Genomic DNA, 20,260 nt, shown 5'->3' with positions numbered 1-20,260 from the left:
TCTTAGTTGGCAAGAACAACACAAAGATACGGGACTATGGCTGCGCGTTGCTCACCAGCCACGACCTCTGTCCGCCAGGCTGCCTCGACTTCTTCCGTATTCTGCTCATCTACAACCACCACGGCGGCGGTGGTTGTCAACGGTGCTCCGGTGCTACTCCTCGAACACGGGTCGCTGGGGACCGGAGACTAAATCCATTGTCAAGATACCTAGTTCCAAGATCAGCAACATCGGCCCTGCCGTGATACACCGTGGGGTGGCATACTTGGCTCTCGAGCAGGGTGTGTTCGGGTGCGCCTGGATCGGATTGAGGAGGACCATACAATGGACATGCACCTCGTGCCGTGTGATACCTCAAAATTTAGTCCAAACAACCGCCTGATGGGCGTCTCATCGGACAATCGGCTTTTCTTGATGTATTGTTGTTTCAAAGCAATCCCAAAAATGAAAATGTGGAAAAAGCTCGTGCTGAAGCTAACCTATCTCGAGTTTGCACATGAAGATGACATCCACACCGCTAAGATATCTACCATTCATGAAATTCTGTCGATGAAGCAGATTGGGAAGCAGATGGAGGTGGCATACTACCCCCCTACGATCAAGCTGCGATGGTTTGGCGAGAAGAGTGGGATCTTGTTGTTCACCATGGGAGAGCGTAGCGGGCACAATGGCACCTATATGATGAACCTTCCGGAGCAAGTGGTTGACAAGGTGGCGGATGGTGGGCACTCGTGGAAGAACCTGCTCGGGTATGAGATGGATATGGCGGCGTACCTTGTCTCCGTCGGCCAAGGATCTTTCACTTGATTGAGCATATCGATGGGAGTCCGTCGCACATATGGAGTTCGGATGCAGCAAATGGGAGACAATTGTTGTATGGGATACATTCAACCGGTTTCGGTGGCGGTCGAATAATACACTATATGTAGGCATGTATTTCTCTTATAAGTGGTTGTGGCATTTATCTTCTTGGTGTGTTTGTGTTTTACTAAATGACATGACTCATATATTTGTTAAAGGACTCACTATTCACTGCACAACGACGCCGCATATACGCCCTCCCATATGGCGTCTTCACTACAGGAATCATGCAGTTTGCCGTCTGGCAAGGACATACGGCAAAGGTAGAATTACAGATGGCAAAGAGTTTGTGTCACTGGCTGACGACAAAGAGTGTCGGCAAAGCCAAAGCCGCAAAAAATACTTTGTCGTCAGCTTTTTATCGGGCAGACGGCAAAGATTTTGCCGTCAGCCAAACTGTGGATTTGTCGTCTGCCACCAAAATAACAGACGGCATAGAACGCGGTCTTTGCCGTCAGTCAATACGTTTTCTTTGCCGTTATCGGACTAAACTTGGCAAAGATTGTTTTTATTTTTTTAAGAAAATGACATCAGTCAATTTTTTAATGACATCAGTTAGAGCGTGCAAGTCGAGTTGCTCCTCTCGCCCGACAGCGCCGGAAGTCATCCAAGTCATGGCCATCGTTGCACGCGGATGTACGAAGGTCGTGGCGGTGCAGGTTGCTGCGGTGGTTAGCAACTCCGAGGGGGCTTCAGTTGTGGTGGAGGAAGGTCTTTGGTGGTCACGGCGGTGGTTGGCATCTCCAGCGAGGCTTTGGATTGCGGGGACCCCAGCTCGGATGGCTGCAGGAGGCGGACACCGGCGTCGTGCGGAGCAGGGCGGAGGCCACTGGAGTTGCGCGGAGGCGGGCGGGCGGTCGGGCGAAAGCGGGCGGAGTCCGCGGGGACTCCAGCTCGGATGGCTGCAGGAGGCGGACGCCGCGGCATGCGGAGCAGGGCGGAGGCCGCCGGCGGCGGTGAACTGCGAGGCAGCGACGGTTGGTGGAGTGCTGGTGCGTGGTAGATGGAAGCATGGGCGGGGGTGCGGGGCGGAGGCCGGCGGTGGCGGTGTCCTGCGAGGCAGCGGCGGTTGGTGATGCGTGGTAGATGGGAGCATGGGGTGGTTTCTATCCAGGAGCGTCTGCGCCAGAGAGAGAAGGTGGGGCCGGTTGCATCACATGGGGGAGCGGAGAGAGAACGTGAGGCGTCAGGCGTGGGAGAGAGATCCTAGGAGATCAATCCACGAGGTGCGGATCTTGCCACCTCATCGATCTAGGAGATCAATCCATGAGGTGTATTTGTTTGCTTTCCCGTCTGCGTTACAGACGGCAAAGAGCATACCTTAATGTCTGTAATAAAAAATACAAATGGCAAAGATCGGCAAAGCGAGTTTATTGTTGTTTGTGTTTCTTTTTCGCAAACGGTAAAGTGTATTTTGCTATTAGTTTTTTTTGTCATCTTATAATGACGGCAAACCCTTTCTTTGTCGTCTGACCAACAAAAAGCTAACGATAAGGACGTCTCCTGATGGAAAATTAGTTGTTTCTCATAGTGCTTGTAGCCTGCCATTACTGGAGCTGCGACTAAGTTTGAGAACCGCAATGCCCCTCTATCCTCCCGTACTCATTCATGCATGCATGCTCGAAAAATACCAAAATATTAGTTGGTAAGCACCAGAGTGCTTTGCGGAAGGGCCGGTCTTTAATGCTAGTTCAGTGTACGGCACGTCGATTGAACGCCCTAAGAGAACCTATAGTCATGCTCAAGCTCGATATATCAAAAGCTTTTGATTTGGTACAGTGGCCTTTCACTACTGCAGGATGCTGCTAACGTGACACTACAATTAAAGACTCTTCGAGAAACTGTGTGCGATGCAATAATCTCAAACGGTGGTGTATGAAAACCGTCAAAATGTATAAAACGTTTGCGAAGACAGATGCATCAAACACGGTTCAGATTTTAGTTGCGTGTGCGATGACGGGCATACGGTTCAGTTCAATTAACTGTTTGCGACGAGGAGGAATAAAAGAAACGGGCAGCCAGATGAAGGCGTGTGCGATACACAACATACGTTTCACTCAGATGAACTGTTTGTGATTAGGCAAGACAAAAGAAACGGGCAGCCAGATGAAGGTGTATGCGATATACAGCATACGGTTCACTCGGATGAACTGTTTGCGATTAGGCAACACAAATGAAACGTTCAGCCATATCAAGGTCTGTGTGATATACGCATGCGGTTCACTCGGCCTTTGTTGTCAGTGTGTGACCTCTGTGGCAACCGTTCGCTCCCCAGGCGCCTCTTCGTGTACCGTGGCAACTGTCCACTGCCTCTTCGCCTTTCCCTCTCGATTTGGAACTGATGTCGCACACTCTTCCTCCCTTCTCCATTTTCCTTCACCCTTTCTTCTGTCATTGTTCGATCGTCTTCTTCATGGAGGGAACAGGCCGGAAACGACCCCATTATTCTTTCCCCGATCTGAATGATGACGTGGTGAAGGAACTCATTGATCGGTGCGACGTCATCACCTCGGCTAGCATGGTAGGTTCGTGTTGGGGAACGCAGTAATTTCAAAAAAATTCCTACGCACACGCAAGATCATGGTGATGCATAGCAACGAGAGGGGAGAGTGTTATCTACGTACCCTCGTAGATCGCAACGGAAGCGTTGACGCAACGTAGAGGAAGTAGTCGTACGTCTTCCCGATACGACCGACCCAAGCACCGTTACTCCGGCACCTCCGAGTTCTTAGCACACGTACAGCTCGATGACGCTCCCCGGGCTCCGATCCAGCAAAGCTTCGGGGATGAGTTCCGTCAGCACAACGGCGTGGTGACGATGATGATGTACTACCGACGTAGGGCTTCGCCTAAGCACTACAACAATATGATCGAGGTGGAATATGGTGGCAGGGGGCACCGCACACGGCTAAGGAACGATCACGTGGATCAACTTGTGTGTCTAGAGGTGCCCCCTGCCCCCGTATATAAAGGATCCAAGGGGAGGGGTGCGGCCGGCCCTAGGAGGCGCGCAGGAGGAGTCCTACTCCTACCGGGAGTAGGACTCCCCCCCCCAATCCTTGTCAACTAGGAGAGGTGGAGGGAGAATAGGAAAGGGGGGGCGCCGCCCCTCCCTCCTTGTCCAATTCGGACTAGGGGGAGAGGGGGCGCGCGGCCTGCCCTGGCAGCCCCTTCCTCTTCTCCACATTAGGCCCATGAGGCCCATTAACCCCCCGGGGGGTTCCGGTAACCCCCCGGTGCTCCGGTTTTATCCGATACTACTCCGGAACCCTTCCGGTGTCCGAATATAGTCATCCAATATATCAATCTTTATGTCTCGACCATTTCGAGACTCCTCGTCATGTCCGTGATCACATCCGGGACTCCGAACTAACTTCGGTACATCAAAATGCATAAACTCATTATAACTGTCATCGTATTGTTAAGCGTGGAGACCCTACAGTTCGAGAACAATGCAGACATGACTGAGACACATCTCCGGTCAATAACCAATAGCGGGACCTGGATGCCCATATTGGCTCCTACATATTCTACGAAGATCTTTATCGGTCAGACCGCATAACAACATACGTTGTTCCGTTTGTCATCGGTATGTTACTTGCCCGAGATTCGATCGTCGGTATCCAATACCTAGTTCAATCTCGTTACCGGCAAGTCTCTTTACTCGTTCCGTAATACATCATCTCGCAACTAACTCATTAGTTGCAATGCTTGCAAGGCTTATGTGATGTGCATTATCGAGAGGGCCCAGAGATACCTCTCGGACAATCGGAGTGACAAATCCTATTCTCGAAATACGCCAACCCAACATCTACCTTTGGAGACACCTGTAGAGCTCCTTTATAATCACCCAGTTACGTTGTGATGTTTGGTAGCACACAAAGTGTTCCTCCGGCAAACGGGAGTTGCATAATCTCATAGTCATAGGAACATGTATAAGTCATGAAGAAAGCAATAGCAACATACTAAACAATCGGGTGCTAAGCTAATGGAATGGGTCATGTCAATCAGATCATTCAACTAATGATGTGACCTCGTTAATCAAATAACAACACTTTGTTCATGGTTAGGAAACATAACCATCTTTGATTAACGAGCTAGTTAAGTAGAGGCATACTAGTGATACTTAGTTTGTCTATGTATTCACACATGTATTATGTTTCTGGTTAATACAATTCTAGCATGAATAATAAACATTTATCATGATATAAGGAAATAAATAATAACTTTATTATCGCCTCTAGGGCATATTTCCTTCAGTCTCCCACTTGCACTAGAGTCAATAATCTAGATTACACAGTAATGATTCCAACACCCATGGAGCCTTCGTGCTGATCATGTTTTGCTCGTGGAAGAGGCTTAGTCAACGGGTCTGCAACATTCAGATCCGTATGTATCTTGCAAATCTCTATGTATCCCACCTGGACTAGATCCCGGATGGAATTGAAGCGTCTCTTGATGTGCTTGGTTCTCTTGTGAAATCTGGATTCCTTTGCCAAGGCAATTGCACCAGTATTGTCACAAAAGATTCTCATTGGACCCGATGCACTAGGTATAACACCTAGATCGGATATGAACTCCTTCATCCAGACTCCTTCGTTCGCTGCTTCCGAAGCAGCTATGTACTCCGCTTCACAAGTAGATCCTGCTACGACGCTTTGTTTAGAACTGCACCAACTGACAGCTCCACCGTTTAATGTAAACACGTATCCGGTTTGCGATTTAGAATTGTCCGGATCAGTGTCAAAGCTTGCATCAACGTAACCTTTTACGGTGACCTCTTTGTCACCTCCATATACGAGAAACATATCCTTAGTCCTTTTCAGGTATTTCAGGATGTTCTTGACCGCTGTCCAGTGATCCACTCCTGGATTACTTTGGTACCTCCCTGCTAAGCTTATAGCAAGGCACACATCAGGTCTGGTACACAGCATTGCATACATGATAGAGCCTATGGCTGAAGCATAGGGAACATCTTTCATTTTCTCTCTATCTTCTGCAGTGGTCGGGCATTGAGTCTGACTCAACTTCACACCTTGTAACACAGGCAAGAACCCTTTCTTCACCTGATCCATTTTGAACTTTTTCAAAATCTTGTCAAGGTATGTGCTTTGTGAAAGTCCAATTAAGCGTCTTGATCTATCTCTATAGATCTTTATGCCTAATATGTAAGCAGCTTCACCGAGGTCTTTCATTGAAAAACTCTTATTCAAGTATCCCTTTATGCTATCCAGAAATTCTATATCATTTCCAATCAGTAATATGTCATCCACATATAATATCAGAAATGCTACAGAGCTCCCACTCACTTTCTTGTAAATACAGGCTTCTCCGAAAGTCTGTATAAACCCAAATGCTTTGATCACACTATCAAAACATTTATTCCAACTCCGAGAAGCTTGCACCAGTCCATAAATGGATCGCTGGAGCTTGCACACTTTGTTAGCTCCCTTTGGATCGACAAAACCTTCTGGTTGCATCATATACAACTCTTCTTCCAGAAATCCATTCAGGAATGCAGTTTTGACATCCATCTGCCAAATTTCATAATCATAAAACGCGGCAATTGCTAACATGATTCGGACAGACTTAAGCATCGCTACGGGTGAGAAGGTCTCATCGTAGTCAACCCCTTGAACTTGTCGAAAACCTTTTGCGACAAGTCGAGCTTTGTAGACAGTAATATTACCGTCAGCGTCAGTCTTCTTCTTGAAGATCCATTTATTCTCAATTGCTTGCCGATCATCGGGCAAGTCAACCAAAGTCCATACTTTGTTTTCATACATGGATCCCATCTCAGATTTCATGGCATCAAGCCATTTTGCGGAATCTGGGCTCACCATCGCTTCTTCATAGTTCGTAGGTTCATCATGATCTAGTAGCATGACTTCCAGAACTGGATTACCGTACCACTCTGGCGCGGATCTCACTCTGGTTGATCTACGAGGTTCAGTAGTATCTTGTTCCGAAGTTTCATGATCATTATCATTAACTTCCTCACTTATTGGTGTAGGTGTCGCAGAAACAGTTTTCTGTGATGTACTACTTTCCAATAAAGGAGCAGGTACAGTTACCTCGTTAAGTTCTACTTTCCTCCCACTCACTTCTTTCGAGAGAAACTCCTTCTCCAGAAAGTTTCCGAATTTAGCAACAAAAGTCTTGCCTTCGGATCTGTGATAGAAGGTGTATCCAATAGTTTCCTTTGGATATCCTATGAAGACACATTTCTCCGATTTGGGTTCGAGCTTATCAGGTTGAAGCTTTTTCACATAAGCATTGCAGCCCCAAACTTTCAGAAACGACAACTTTGGTTTCTTGCCAAACCATAGTTCATAAGGCGTCGTCTCAATGGATTTTGACGGTGCCCTATTTAACGTGAATGCGGCCGTCTCTAGAGAGTATCCCCAAAACGATAGCGGTAGATCAGTAAGAGACATCATAGATCGCACCATATCTAGTAAAGTACGATTACGACGTTCGGACACACCATTACGCTGTGGTGTTCCGGGTGGCGTGAGTTGCGAAACTATTCCACAATTTTTCAAATGTACACCAAACTCGTAACTCAAATATTCTCCTCCACGATCAGATCGTAGAAATTTTATTTTCTTGTTACGATGATTTTCAACTTCACTCTGAAATTCTTTGAACTTTTCAAATGTTTCAAACTTATGTTTCATTAAGTAGATATACCCATATCTGCTTAAATCATCTGTGAAGGTGAGAAAATAACGATATCCGCCACGAGCCTCAACATTCATCGGACCACATACATCTGTATGTATGATTTCCAATAAATCTGTTGCTCTCTCCATAGTACCGGAGAACGGTGTTTTAGTCATCTTGCCCATGAGGCACGGTTCGCAAGTACCAAGTGATTCATAATCAAGTGGTTCCAAAAGTCCATCAGTATGGAGTTTGTTCATGCGCTTTACACCGATATGACCTAAACGGCAGTGCCACAAATAATTTGCACTATCATTATCAACTCTGCATCTTTTGGCTTCAACATTATGAATATGTGTATCACTACTATCGAGATTCAACAAGAATAGACCACTCTTCAAGGGTGCATGACCATAAAAGATATTACTCATATAAATAGAACAACCATTATTCTCTAATTTAAATGAATAACCGTCTCGCATTAAACAAGATCCAGATATAATGTTCATGCTCAACGCTGGCACCAAATAACAATTATTTAGGTCTAATACTAATCCCGAAGGTAGATGTAGAGGTAGCATGCCGACCGCGATCACATCGACTTTGGAACCGTTTCCCACGCGCATCGTCACCTCGTCCTTAGCCAATCTTCGCTTAATCCGTAGTCCCTGTTTCGAGTTGCAAATATTAGCAACAGAACCAGTATCAAATACCCAGGTGCTACTGCGAGCATTAGTAAGGTACACATCAATAACATGTATATCACATATACCTTTGTTCACCTTGCCATCCTTCTTATCCGCCAAATACTTGGGGAAGTTCCGCTTCCAGTGACCAGTCTGCTTGTAGTAGAAGCACTCAGTTTCAGGCTTAGGTCCAGACTTGGGTTTCTTCTCTTGAGCAGCAACTTGCTTGCTGTTCTTCTTGAAGTTCCCCTTCTTCTTCCCTTTGCCCTTTTTCTTGAAACTGGTGGTCTTGTTGACCATCAACACTTGATGCTCCTTTTTGATTTCTACCTCCGCAGCTTTCAGCATTGCGAAGAGCTCGGGAATAGTCTTGTTCATCCCTTGCATATTATAGTTCATCACAAAGCTCTTGTAGCTTGGTGGCAGTGATTGGAGAATTCTATCAATGACGCAATCATCTGGAAGATTAACTCCCATCTGAATCAAGTGATTATTATACCCAGACATTTTGAGTATATGCTCACTGACAGAACTGTTCTCCTCCATCTTGCAGCTATAGAACTTATTGGAGACTTCATATCTCTCAATCCGGGCATTTGCTTGAAATATTAACTTCAACTCCTGGAACATCTCATATGCTCCATGACGTTCAAAACGTCGTTGAAGTCCTGATTCTAAGCCGTAAAGCATGGCACACTGAACTATCGAGTAGTCATCAGCTTTGCTCTGCCAGACGTTCATAACATCTGGTGTTGCTCCAGCAGCAGGCCTGGCACCCAGCGGTGCTTCCAGGACGTAATTCTTCTGAGCAGCAATGAGGATAATCCTCAAGTTACGGACCCAGTCCGTGTAATTGCTACCATCATCTTTCAACTTTTCTTTCTCAAGAAACGCATTAAAATTCAACGGAACAACAGCACGAGCCATCTATCTACAATCAAACATAAACAAGCAAGACACTATCAGGTACTAAGTTCATGATAAGTTTAAGTTCAATTAATCAAATTACTTAAGAACTCCCACTTAGATAGACATCCCTCTAATCCTCTAAGAGATCACGTGATCCAAATCAACTAAACCATGTTCGATCATCACGTGAGATGGAGTAGTTTCATTGGTGAACATCGCTATGTTGATCATATCTACTATATGATTCACGCTCGACCTTTCGGTCTCCGTGTTCCGAGGCCATATCTGTATATGCTTGTCTCGTCAAGTATAACCTGAGTATTCCGCGTGTGCAACTGTTTTGCACCCGTTGTATTTGAACGTAGAGCCTATCACACCCGATCATCACGTGGTGTCTCAGCACGAAGAACTTTCGCAACGGTGCATACTCAGGGAGAACACTTCTTGATAATTTAGTGAGAGATCATCTTATAATGCTACCGTCAATCAAAGCAAGATAAGATGCATAAAAAGATAAACATCACATGCAATCAATATAAGTGATATGATATGGCCATCATCATCTTGTGCATGTGATCTCCATCTCCGAAGCACCGTCATGATCACCATCGTCACCGGCGCGACACCTTGATCTCCATCGTAGCATCGTTGTCGTCTCGCCAATCTTATGCTTCCACGACCATCGCTACCGCTTAGTGATAAAGTAAAGCATTACATCGCGATTGCATTGCATACAATAAAGCGACAACCATATGGCTCCTGCCAGTTGCCGATAACTCGGTTACAAAACATGATCATCTCATACAATAAAATTTAGCATCATGTCTTGACCATATCACATCACAACATGCCCTGCAAAAACAAGTTAGACGTCCTCTACTTTGTTGTTGCAAGTTCTATGTGGCTGCTACGGGCTTAAGCAAGAACCAATCTCACCTACGCATCAAAACCACAACGATAGTTTGTCAATTTGACTCCGTTTTAACCTTCGCAAGGACCGGGCATAGTCACACTTGGTTCAACTAAAGTTGGAGAAATAGTCACCCGCAAGCCACCTATGTGCAAAGCACGTCGGGGGAACCGGTCTCGCGTAAGCGTACGCGTAATGTCGGTCCGGGCTGCTTCATCCAACAATACCGCCGAACCAAAGTATGACATGCTGGTAGGCAGTGTGACCGATATCGCCCACAACTCACTTGTGTTCTACTCGTGCATATAACATCAAACCATAAAACCTAGGCTCGGATGCCACTGTTGGGGAACGCAGTAATTTCAAAAAAATTCCTACGCACACGCAAGATCATGGTGATGCATAGCAACGAGAGGGGAGAGTGTTATCTACGTACCCTCGTAGATCGCAACGGAAGAGTTGACGCAACATAGAGGAAGTAGTCGTACGTCTTCCCGATCCGACCGATCCAAGCACCGTTACTCTGGCACCTCCGAGTTCTTAGCACACGTACAGCTCGATGACGCTCCCCGGACTCCGATCCAGCAAAGCTTCGGGGATGAGTTCCGTCGGCACAACGGTGTGGTGACGATGATGATGTACTACCGACGCAGAGCTTCGCCTAAGCACTACAACAATATGATCGAGGTGGAATATGGTGGCAGGGGGCACCGCACACGGCTAAGGAACGATCACGTGGATCAACTTGTGTGTCTAGAGGTGCCCCCTGCCCCCGTATATAAAGGATCCAAGGGGAGGGGGTGCGGCCGGCCCTAGGAGGCGCGCAGGAGGAGTCCTGCTCCTACCGGGAGTAGGACTCCCCCCCCAATCCTTGTCAACTAGGAGCGGTGGAGGGAGAATAGGAAAGGGGGGGGGGCGCCGCCCCTCCCTCCTTGTCCAATTCGGACTAGGGGGAGAGGGGGCGCGCGGCCTGCCCTGGCAGCCCCTTCCTCTTCTCCACATTAGGCCCATGAGGCCCATTAACCCCCCGGGGGGTTCCGGTAACCCCCCGGTGCTCCGGTTTTATCCGATACTACTCCGGAACCCTTCCGGTGTCCGAATATAGTCATCCAATATATCAATCTTTATGTCTCGACCATTTCGAGACTCCTCGTCATGTCCGTGGTCACATCCAGGACTCCGAACTAACTTCGGTACATCAAAATGCATAAACTCATTATAACTGTCATCGTAATGTTAAGCGTGCTGACCCTATAGTTCGAGAACAATGCAGACATGACTGAGACACATCTCCGGTCAATAACCAATAGCGGGACCTGGATGCCCATATTGGCTCCTACATATTCTACGAAGATCTTTATCGGTCAGACCGCATAACAACATACGTTGTTCCGTTTGTCATCGGTATGTTACTTGCCCGAGATTCAATCGTCGGTATCCAATACCTAGTTCAATCTCGTTACCGGCAAGTCTCTTTACGCATTCCGTAATACATCATCTCGCAACTAACTCATTAGTTGCAATGCTTGCAAGGCTTATGTGATGTGCATTACCGAGAGGGCCCAGAGATACCTCTCCGACAATCGGAGTGACAAATCCTATTCTCGAAATATGCCAACCCAACATCTACCTTTGGAGACCTGTAGAGCTCCTTTATAATCACCCAGTTACGTTGTGACGTTTGGTAGCACACAAAGTGTTCCTCCGGCAAACGGGAGTTGCATAATCTCATAGTCATAGGAACATGTATAAGTCATGAAGAAAGCAATAGCAACATACTAAACGATCGGGTGCTAAGATAATGGAATGGGCCATGTCAATCAGATCATTCAACTAATGATGTGACCTCGTTAATCAAATAACAACACTTTGTTCATGGTTAGGAAACATAACCATCTTTGATTAACGAGCTAGTCAAGTAGAGGCATACTAGTGACACTTAGTTTGTCTATGTATTCACACATGTATTATGTTTCCGGTTAATACAATTCTAGCATGAATAATAAACATTTATCATGATATAAGGAAATAAATAATAACTTTATTATTGCCTCTAGGGCATATTTCCTTCAGTTCGTTCAAGACCATTCTCGACTCAACTAATAACATCATTACAAGCAAGCCAAGGGTCCAGGAGCGGTTTGATCTCCCCTATATTCTTCGTCGTGACCCTGCTAACTGACGCGGGGACGAGGGAAGCCTTGCTTTGTGCAAGTTGATGTCGCTTGATAATGATACGTATGATGTTAAGATGCCATCGCTTGAGGGCAAGGCTTGGGCAGGCGCAAATGGAGATTGGGTTGTTTATATTGGGTACAACTGCGAGTGGGAATTTGTGAATGTGTACACTCGTAACCGGGTTCCACTTCCAAAAATCTTAGACGACTGCCTAGAGGTTGAGTACACCGGTATTCTACGTGAGTTCAAATACGATCATGGTGACTGTTGTCTATGGAAGATAGCAATTTGTCGAGTTCCCAACCTCTCTTGGAATTACACGAACTATGAAGTTGTTTCTATCTTCGACAAGCTTGTTGCCGTCCTTACTTCCACGCCTTGATGGATATTGCTCAAAAATCAATTTATGTATACAGATGAGTACTGTGATGCAATTCAATACGAGGGTCTTGTGTTGCTGCCACCACTCGTGGCACTGTTTTTGCATGGAATCCTGATGCTTTCGGTAGGTTTGTCTTCCACCATAATTATAATTGTTTCATCCACATGCATGCGGGTTAGCTAGTTTCCCTTTACTAATTAACCTTCTTGTGTTTCCAAGGTCCTGTGAACATTCCACCACCTATACTTAAAAAATTTATAACGAAGGGGGAGATGACGATGCTGATGATCATGAGCATGAGGACGAGCAGGACCCATATACTCAGTGGCGCCTGGCAACTTATTGCGATGGATCACCTCTTCTTATCTGTATACAGGGCACTGCTGATGTTACTAAGGAAGCAGGTGTTGTCTTGCATGGTCACACTCTCCGGACCTATTCCAACACCCGTTGTAGAGTATCCGGGATGGATACTAGTGTATTAGCGCCAACACTTTCTCCCTGGTTTGGTATTGAAAGTCTTGGAGGAAACTCGCTCTTCCTTGGATAAAACTATCCAATGATGGTGGAAGGCGATCCAGCTGCTGTTGACACAACGTTACTGCCATTTATGAGAAGCAACTGTATCTATACCGCGGACATTGCTATGCTTCCCTATCATCCCAATATGGGTCCTGACATAGGCCGCTTCAGCTTGGATGACCAGTCCTGCTTTGGTCTCGAGATTGACAGTAGTTGGCCCTTCCCAGAGAATCACTTCTGGTTCAAAGCAAGCGTTTCCAACGCCAACGAGTGGTTGAGCTGAAGTTCATTTCATCGCTTTGTTATTTGTTGTGTGAGAAAGACTTTACTAGAATGTTTTGTTGGATGATCTATAATCCAACGTGTATCCTCGTTGTCGTTGTGGGCTAATGACTTGATGTATGTAATCAACGGTACATTTGTATATGCGTCCATCAACTCACGCTTGCTAGTGGTGTCCATATGAACAATGCTAGTGATTTTAGTTGCAAAAATTAGATAGTGCTAGTGATTTTTAGTTGCATATTTTGACAAATCGCAGTGTTACAAGGTTGACAAATGGCAATGTTGCAAGATAAACAAATGTCAATCTTTCCAGTTTGACAAATGGCAATATACCCAAAATGACAGATATGCAAATCTTAGCCAATTGTTTGTACGTGGTTGCACACGGGTCATGCAAAACAACCGTTTGCGTTGAAGGGATGCAGAAATCCTGATCGACACATTTTCCCTTGGCTTCCTGGGGAAGTTGTCGGTTTGCATCCGGTGTTCTAACTAAAACGTTTGCGATGAGTGTTTTATATTTAAAAACCATTAACGTTTTTTTCAAAAGAAAATCGTTTGATAACTCTGTACATTAAGAGAGAAAAACACAAATTCGTTAAAACCATATCTTTCATTCAGTCACACTGCGAATTTATATTCATATGATCGAGAATTCAAGAAACAGTATTAAACCCCAAAAAACTATTTCCGGCGGCGGCGGAGGCGGCGTGCCGCGCCGTCGTTCTCGTTGTCATCCTCTGGGACGCCGTTGTTGAAGTCTTCAAGGCAGCACAAAATGTTCTTCACATGTAAATCAAACATCATGTCGTCGCGCGATCGACGGGCGGGGCGCGGGAGGATGGCAACTGGCGCCGCTGAGAGGTAGCAGTCGACTGCAGCGTCCCATGCCGCTGAGGGGGGCGCGCGCACGGGCACGGGCGCGGCGGGTGCAGCCAAACACACGGGGGCCGACTGAAGGAAATATGCCCTAGAGGCAATAATAAAGTTGTTATTTATATTTCCTTATATCATGATAAATATTTATTATTCATGCTAGAATTGTATTAACCAGAAACTTAGTATATGTGTGAATACATAGACAAACAGAGTGTCACTAGTATGCCTCTACTTGACTAGCTCGTTGATCAAAGATGGTTAAGTTTCCTAGCCATAGACATGAGTTGTCATTTGATGAATGTGATCACATCATTAGAGAATGATGTGATTGACAAGACCCATCGGTTAGTTTAGCACTATGATCGTATAGTTCATTGCTATTGCTTTCTTCATGACTTATACATGTTCCTATGACTATGAGATTATGCAACTCCCAAATACCAGAAGAACACTTAGTGTGCTATCAAACGTCACAATGTAACTGGGTGATTAGAAAGATGCTCTACAGGTGTCTCCGATGGTGTTTGTTGAGTTGGCATAGATCGAGATTAGGATTTGTCACTCTGATTGTCGGAGAGGTATCTCTGGGCCCTCTCAGTAATGCACATCACTATAAGCCTTGCAAGCAATATGACTAATGAGTTAGTTGCGGGATGATGCATTACGGAACGAGTAAAGAGACTTGCCGGTAACGAGATTTAACTAGGTATGATGATACCGACGATCGAATCTCGGGCAAGTAACATACCGATGACAAAGGGAACAACGTATGTTGTTATGCGGTTTGGCCAACAAAGATCTTCGTAGAATATGTAGGAGCCAATATGAGCATCCAGGTTCTTCTATTGGTTATTGACCGGAGATGTGTCTCGGTCATGTCTACATAGTTCTCGAACCCGTAGGGTCCGCACGCTTAACGTTCGATGACGATTTGTATTATGAGTTATGTGATTTGATGTACCGAAGGTTGTTCGGAGTCCCGTATGAGATCACGGACATGACGAGGAGTCTTGAAATGGTTGAGACGTAAAGATCGATATATCGGAAGGCTATATTCGGACATCGGAAAGGTTCTGAGTGATTCGGGTACTTTTCAGAATACCGGAGAGTTACGGAATTCGCCGGGGGAATAGTGGGCCTTAATGGGCCATGCTGGAAAGGAGAGAACGGCCTCAAGGGGTGGTCGTGCGCCCCCCATGGCAAGTCCGAATTGGACTAGGGAGGGGGCGGCGCCCCCCTCTCTTTTCTTCTTCCTCTCCTACTCCTTCCTTCTCTCCCCTCTTGGAAAAGGAAGGGGACTCCAACTAGGATTGGGAATCCTAGTTGGACTCCCCCTATAGGCGCGCCCCTCCTAGGCCGGCATCCTCTTCCCCCCTCCTTTATATGCATGGACAAGGGGCACCCCATAGACACACAAGTTGATTTCTTAGCCGTGTGCGGTGCCCCCCTCCACAGATTTCCACCTCGGTCATATTGTCGTAGAGCTTAGGCGAAGCCCTGCGTCGGTAACTTCATCATCACCATCACCACGCCGTCGTGCTGACGAAACACTCCCTTGGCCTCAACTGGATCTAGAGTTCGAGGGACGTCACCGAGCTGAACGTGTGCAAATCGCGGAGGTGTCGTGCGTTCGGTACTTGATCAGTTGGATCGCGAAGACGTTCGACTACATCAACTGCATTACTTAACGCTTCCGCTTTCGGTCTACGAGGGTACGTGGACTCACTCTCCCCGCTCGTTGCTATACTTCTCCTAGATAGATCTTGCATGATCGTAGGAATTTTTTTGAAATACTACGTTCCCCAACAGTGGCATCCGAGCCAGGTCTATGAGTAGATGTTATATGCACGAATAGAACACAAAGGAGTTGTGGGCGTGGGTATATACATATTGCTTGCCGTCACTAATTGTTTCTTGATTCGGCGGTATTGTTGGATGATGCGTCCCGGGCCGACATTACATGACCGGGTTCATGAGACTGGTTCCACCGACATGCTTTGCACACAGGTGGCTGGCGGGTGTTTGTTTCTCCAACTTTAGTTGAATCGGATTCAATGAACAGGGTTCTTTCTGAAGATCAAAAAGCAATCACTATACCATGTTGTGATTTTGATGCGTAGGTAAGAACGGTTCTTGCTAGAAGCCCTTAGCAGCCACGTAAAACCTGCAACAACAAAGTAGAGGACGTCTGACTTGTTTTTGCAGGGCTTGCTATGATGTGATATGGTCAAGACGTGATGATATATAAATTGTTGTATGAGTTGATCATGTTTTGTAACAGTTATCGGCAACTGGCAGGAGCCATATAGTTGTCGCTTTATTGTATGAAATAATATCGCCATGTAATTGCTTTACTTTATCACTAAGCGGTAGCGATAGTCGTAGAAGCAATAGTTGCCGAGACGACAACGATGTTTCGATGGAGATCAAGGTGTCAAGCCGGTGACGATGGTGATCATGACGGTTCTTTGGAGATGGAGATCAAAGACACAAGATGATGATGGCCATATCATATCACTTATATTGATTGCATGTGATGTTTATCCTTTATGCATCTTATTTTGCTTAGTATGGCGGTAGCATTATAAGATGATCCCTTACTAAAATTTCAAGGTATAAGTGTTCTCCCTGAGTATTCACCGTTGCGACAGTTCTTCGTGCTGAGACACCACGTGATGATCGGGCGTGATAAGCTCTACATTCACATACAACGGGTGCAAGCCAGTTTTGCACACGCATAACACTCGGGTTAAACTTGACGAGCCTAGCATATGCAGATATGGCCTCGGAACACTGAGACCGAAAGGTCGAGCGTGAATCATATAGTAGATATGATCAACATAGTGATGTTCACCATTGAAAACTACTCCATCTCACGTGATGATCGGATATGGTTTAGTTGATATGGATCACGTGATCACTTAGATGATTAGAGGAATGTCTATCTAAGTGGGAGTTTTTAAGTAATATGATTAACTGAACTTTAATTTATCATGAACTTAGTACCTGATAGTATTTTGCATGTCTATGTTGTAGATCAATAGCTCTCGTATAGCTCCCCTGTTTTATTCTTGATACATTCCTAGAGAAAAATAAGTTGAAAGATGTTAGTAGCAATGATGCGGACTAGCTCCGTGATCTGAGAATTATCCTCATTGATGCATAGAAGAATTATGTCCTTGATGCACCACTAGGTGACGGACCTATTGCAGGAGTAGATGCAGATGTTATGAACGTTTGGCAAAGCTCGGTATGATTACTACTTGATAGTTTAGTGCACCATGCTTTATGGCTTAGAACCCGGACTTCAAAAACGTTTTGAACACCACGGAACATATAAGATGTTCCAAGAGTTGAAATTTGTATTTCAGACTCATGCCTGAGTCAAGAGGTATGAGACCTCTGACAAGTATTTTGCCTACAAGATGGAGGAGAATAGCTCAACCAGTGAGCATGTGCTCAGAATGTCTGAGTACTACAATCGCTTGAATCAAGTGGGAGTTAATCTTCCAGATAAGATAGTGATTGACAGAGTTCTCTAGTCACTATCATCAAGTTACTAGAACTTCATGATGAACTATAATATGTAAGGGATGATGAAAACGATTCCTGAGCTCTTCGCGATGCTGAAATCAGCGAAGGTAGAAATCAAGAAAAGCATCAAGTGTTGATGGTTGACAAGACCACTAGTTTCAAGTAAAAGTGAAGGGAAAGAAAGGCAACTTCAAGAAGAATGACAAGCAAGTTTCCACTCCCATGAAGAAGCCCAAAGCTAGACCCAAGCCTGAAACTGAGTGCTTCTACTTCAAAGGAAATGGTCACTGGAAGTGGAACTTCCCTAGATACTTGGCGGATAAGAAGGATGGCAAAGCGAACAAAGGTATATTTGATATACATGTTATTGATGTGTACTTTACTAGTGTTTATAGCAACCCCTCAGTATTTGATACTGGTTCAGTTGCTAAGAGTAGTAACTCGGAACGGGAGTTGCAAAATAAACAGAGACTAGTTAAGGGCGAGGTCATGATGTGAGTTGGAAGTGATTCCAAAGTTGATAAGATCACCATCGCACACTCCCTTTACCTTCGAAATTAGTGTTGAACCTAAAATAAAAGTTATTTGGTGTTTACATTGAGCATGAATATGATTGGATCATGTTTATTGCAATACGGTTATTCATATAAGTCAAAGAATAGTTGTTGTTCTATTTACATGAATAAAACCTTCTATGGTCATACACTCAATATAAATGGTTTATTGAATCTCGATCTTAATGATACACATATTCATAATATTGAAGCTAAAAGATGCAAAGTTAATAATGATAGTGCAACTTATATGTGGCACTGCCGTTTAGGTCATATTGGTGTAAAGCGCATGAAGAAACTCCATGCTGATGGATTTTTTGAATCACTTGATGCTTGCGAACCATGCCTCATGGGCAAGATGACTAAGACTCTGTTATCCGGAACAATGGAGCGAGCAACTGACTTATTGGAAATAATACATACTAATGTATGAGGTCCGATGAGTGTTGAGGCTCGCGGCGGGTATCGTTATTTTCTGACCTTCACAGATTATTTGAGCAGATATGGGTATATCTACTTGATGAAACATAAGTCTGAAACATTTGAAAAGTTCAAAGAATTTCAGAGTGAAGAGGAAAATCATCGTAACAAGAAAATAAAGTTTTTACGATCTGATTGCAGAGATGAATATTTGAGTTACGAGTTTGGTCTTCATTTGAAACAATGTGGAATAGTTTCGCAACTCACGCCACCTGGAACGCCACAGCGTAATGGTGTGTCCGAACATCATACCGTACTTTATTAGATATGGTGCGATTTATGATGTCTCTTACCGATTTACCACTATCATTTTGGGATTATGCATTAGAGACTGCTGCATCCATGTTAAATAGGGCACCATCTAAATCCGTTGAGACGGCACCATATGAACTATGGTTTGGCAAAAACCTCAGCTCTCGTTTCTTAAAAGTTTGGGGCGGCGATGCTTATGTGAAAAAGTTTCAACCTGATAAGCTCGAACCCAAATCGGATAAATGTGTCTTCATAGAATAACCAAAGGAAACTGTTGGGTACACCTTCTATCACAGATCCGAAGGCAAGATCTTTGTTGCTAAAAGTGGATCCTTTCTAGAGAAGGAGTTTCTCTCGAAAGAAGTGAGTGGGAGGAAAGTAGAACTTGATGAGGTAATTGTACCTTCTCTCGAATTGGAAAGTAGCTCATCACCGAAATCAGTTCTAGTGATGCCTACACCAATCAGTGAGGAAGTTAATGATGATGATCATAAAACTTCAAATCAAGTTACTACCGAACCTCGTAGGTCAACCAGAGTACGTTCCGCACCAGAGTGGTACGGTAATCCTATTCTGGAAATCATGCTACTAGACCATGACAAACCTACGAACTATGAGGAAGCGATGATGAGCCCAGATTTCGCGAAATGGCTTCAGGCCATAAAATCTGAGATGGGATCCATGTATGAGAACAAAGTGTGCACTTTGGTTGACTTGCCCGATGATCGGCAAGCCATGAAGAATAAATGGATATTCAAGAGGAAGACGGACGCTGATAGTAGTGTTACTATCTACAAAGCTCGAATTGTCGCAAAAGGTTTTCGACAAGTTCAGGGTGTTGACTACAATGAGATTTTCTCACTCGTAGCGATGCTTAAGTCTGTCCGAATCATGTTAGCAATTGCCACATTTTATGAAATCTGGCAAATGGATGTCAAAACTGCATTCCTTAATGGATTTCTTAAAGAAGAGTTGTATATGATGCAACAAGAAGGTTTTGTCAATCCTATAGGTGCTAAAAAAGTGTGCAAGCTCCAGCGATCCATCTATGGACTGGTGCAAGCATCTCGGAGTTGGAATATACGCTTTGATAGTGTGATCAAAGCATATGGTTTTATACATAATTTTTGAGAAGTATGTATTTACAAGAAAGTGAGAGCAC

This window comes from Triticum urartu, chromosome 2 (genome assembly GCF_003073215.2).
Source record: "Triticum urartu cultivar G1812 chromosome 2, Tu2.1, whole genome shotgun sequence".
Taxonomy (NCBI): Eukaryota; Viridiplantae; Streptophyta; class Magnoliopsida; order Poales; family Poaceae; genus Triticum; species Triticum urartu.
This window is presented reverse-complemented; position numbering follows the sequence as displayed.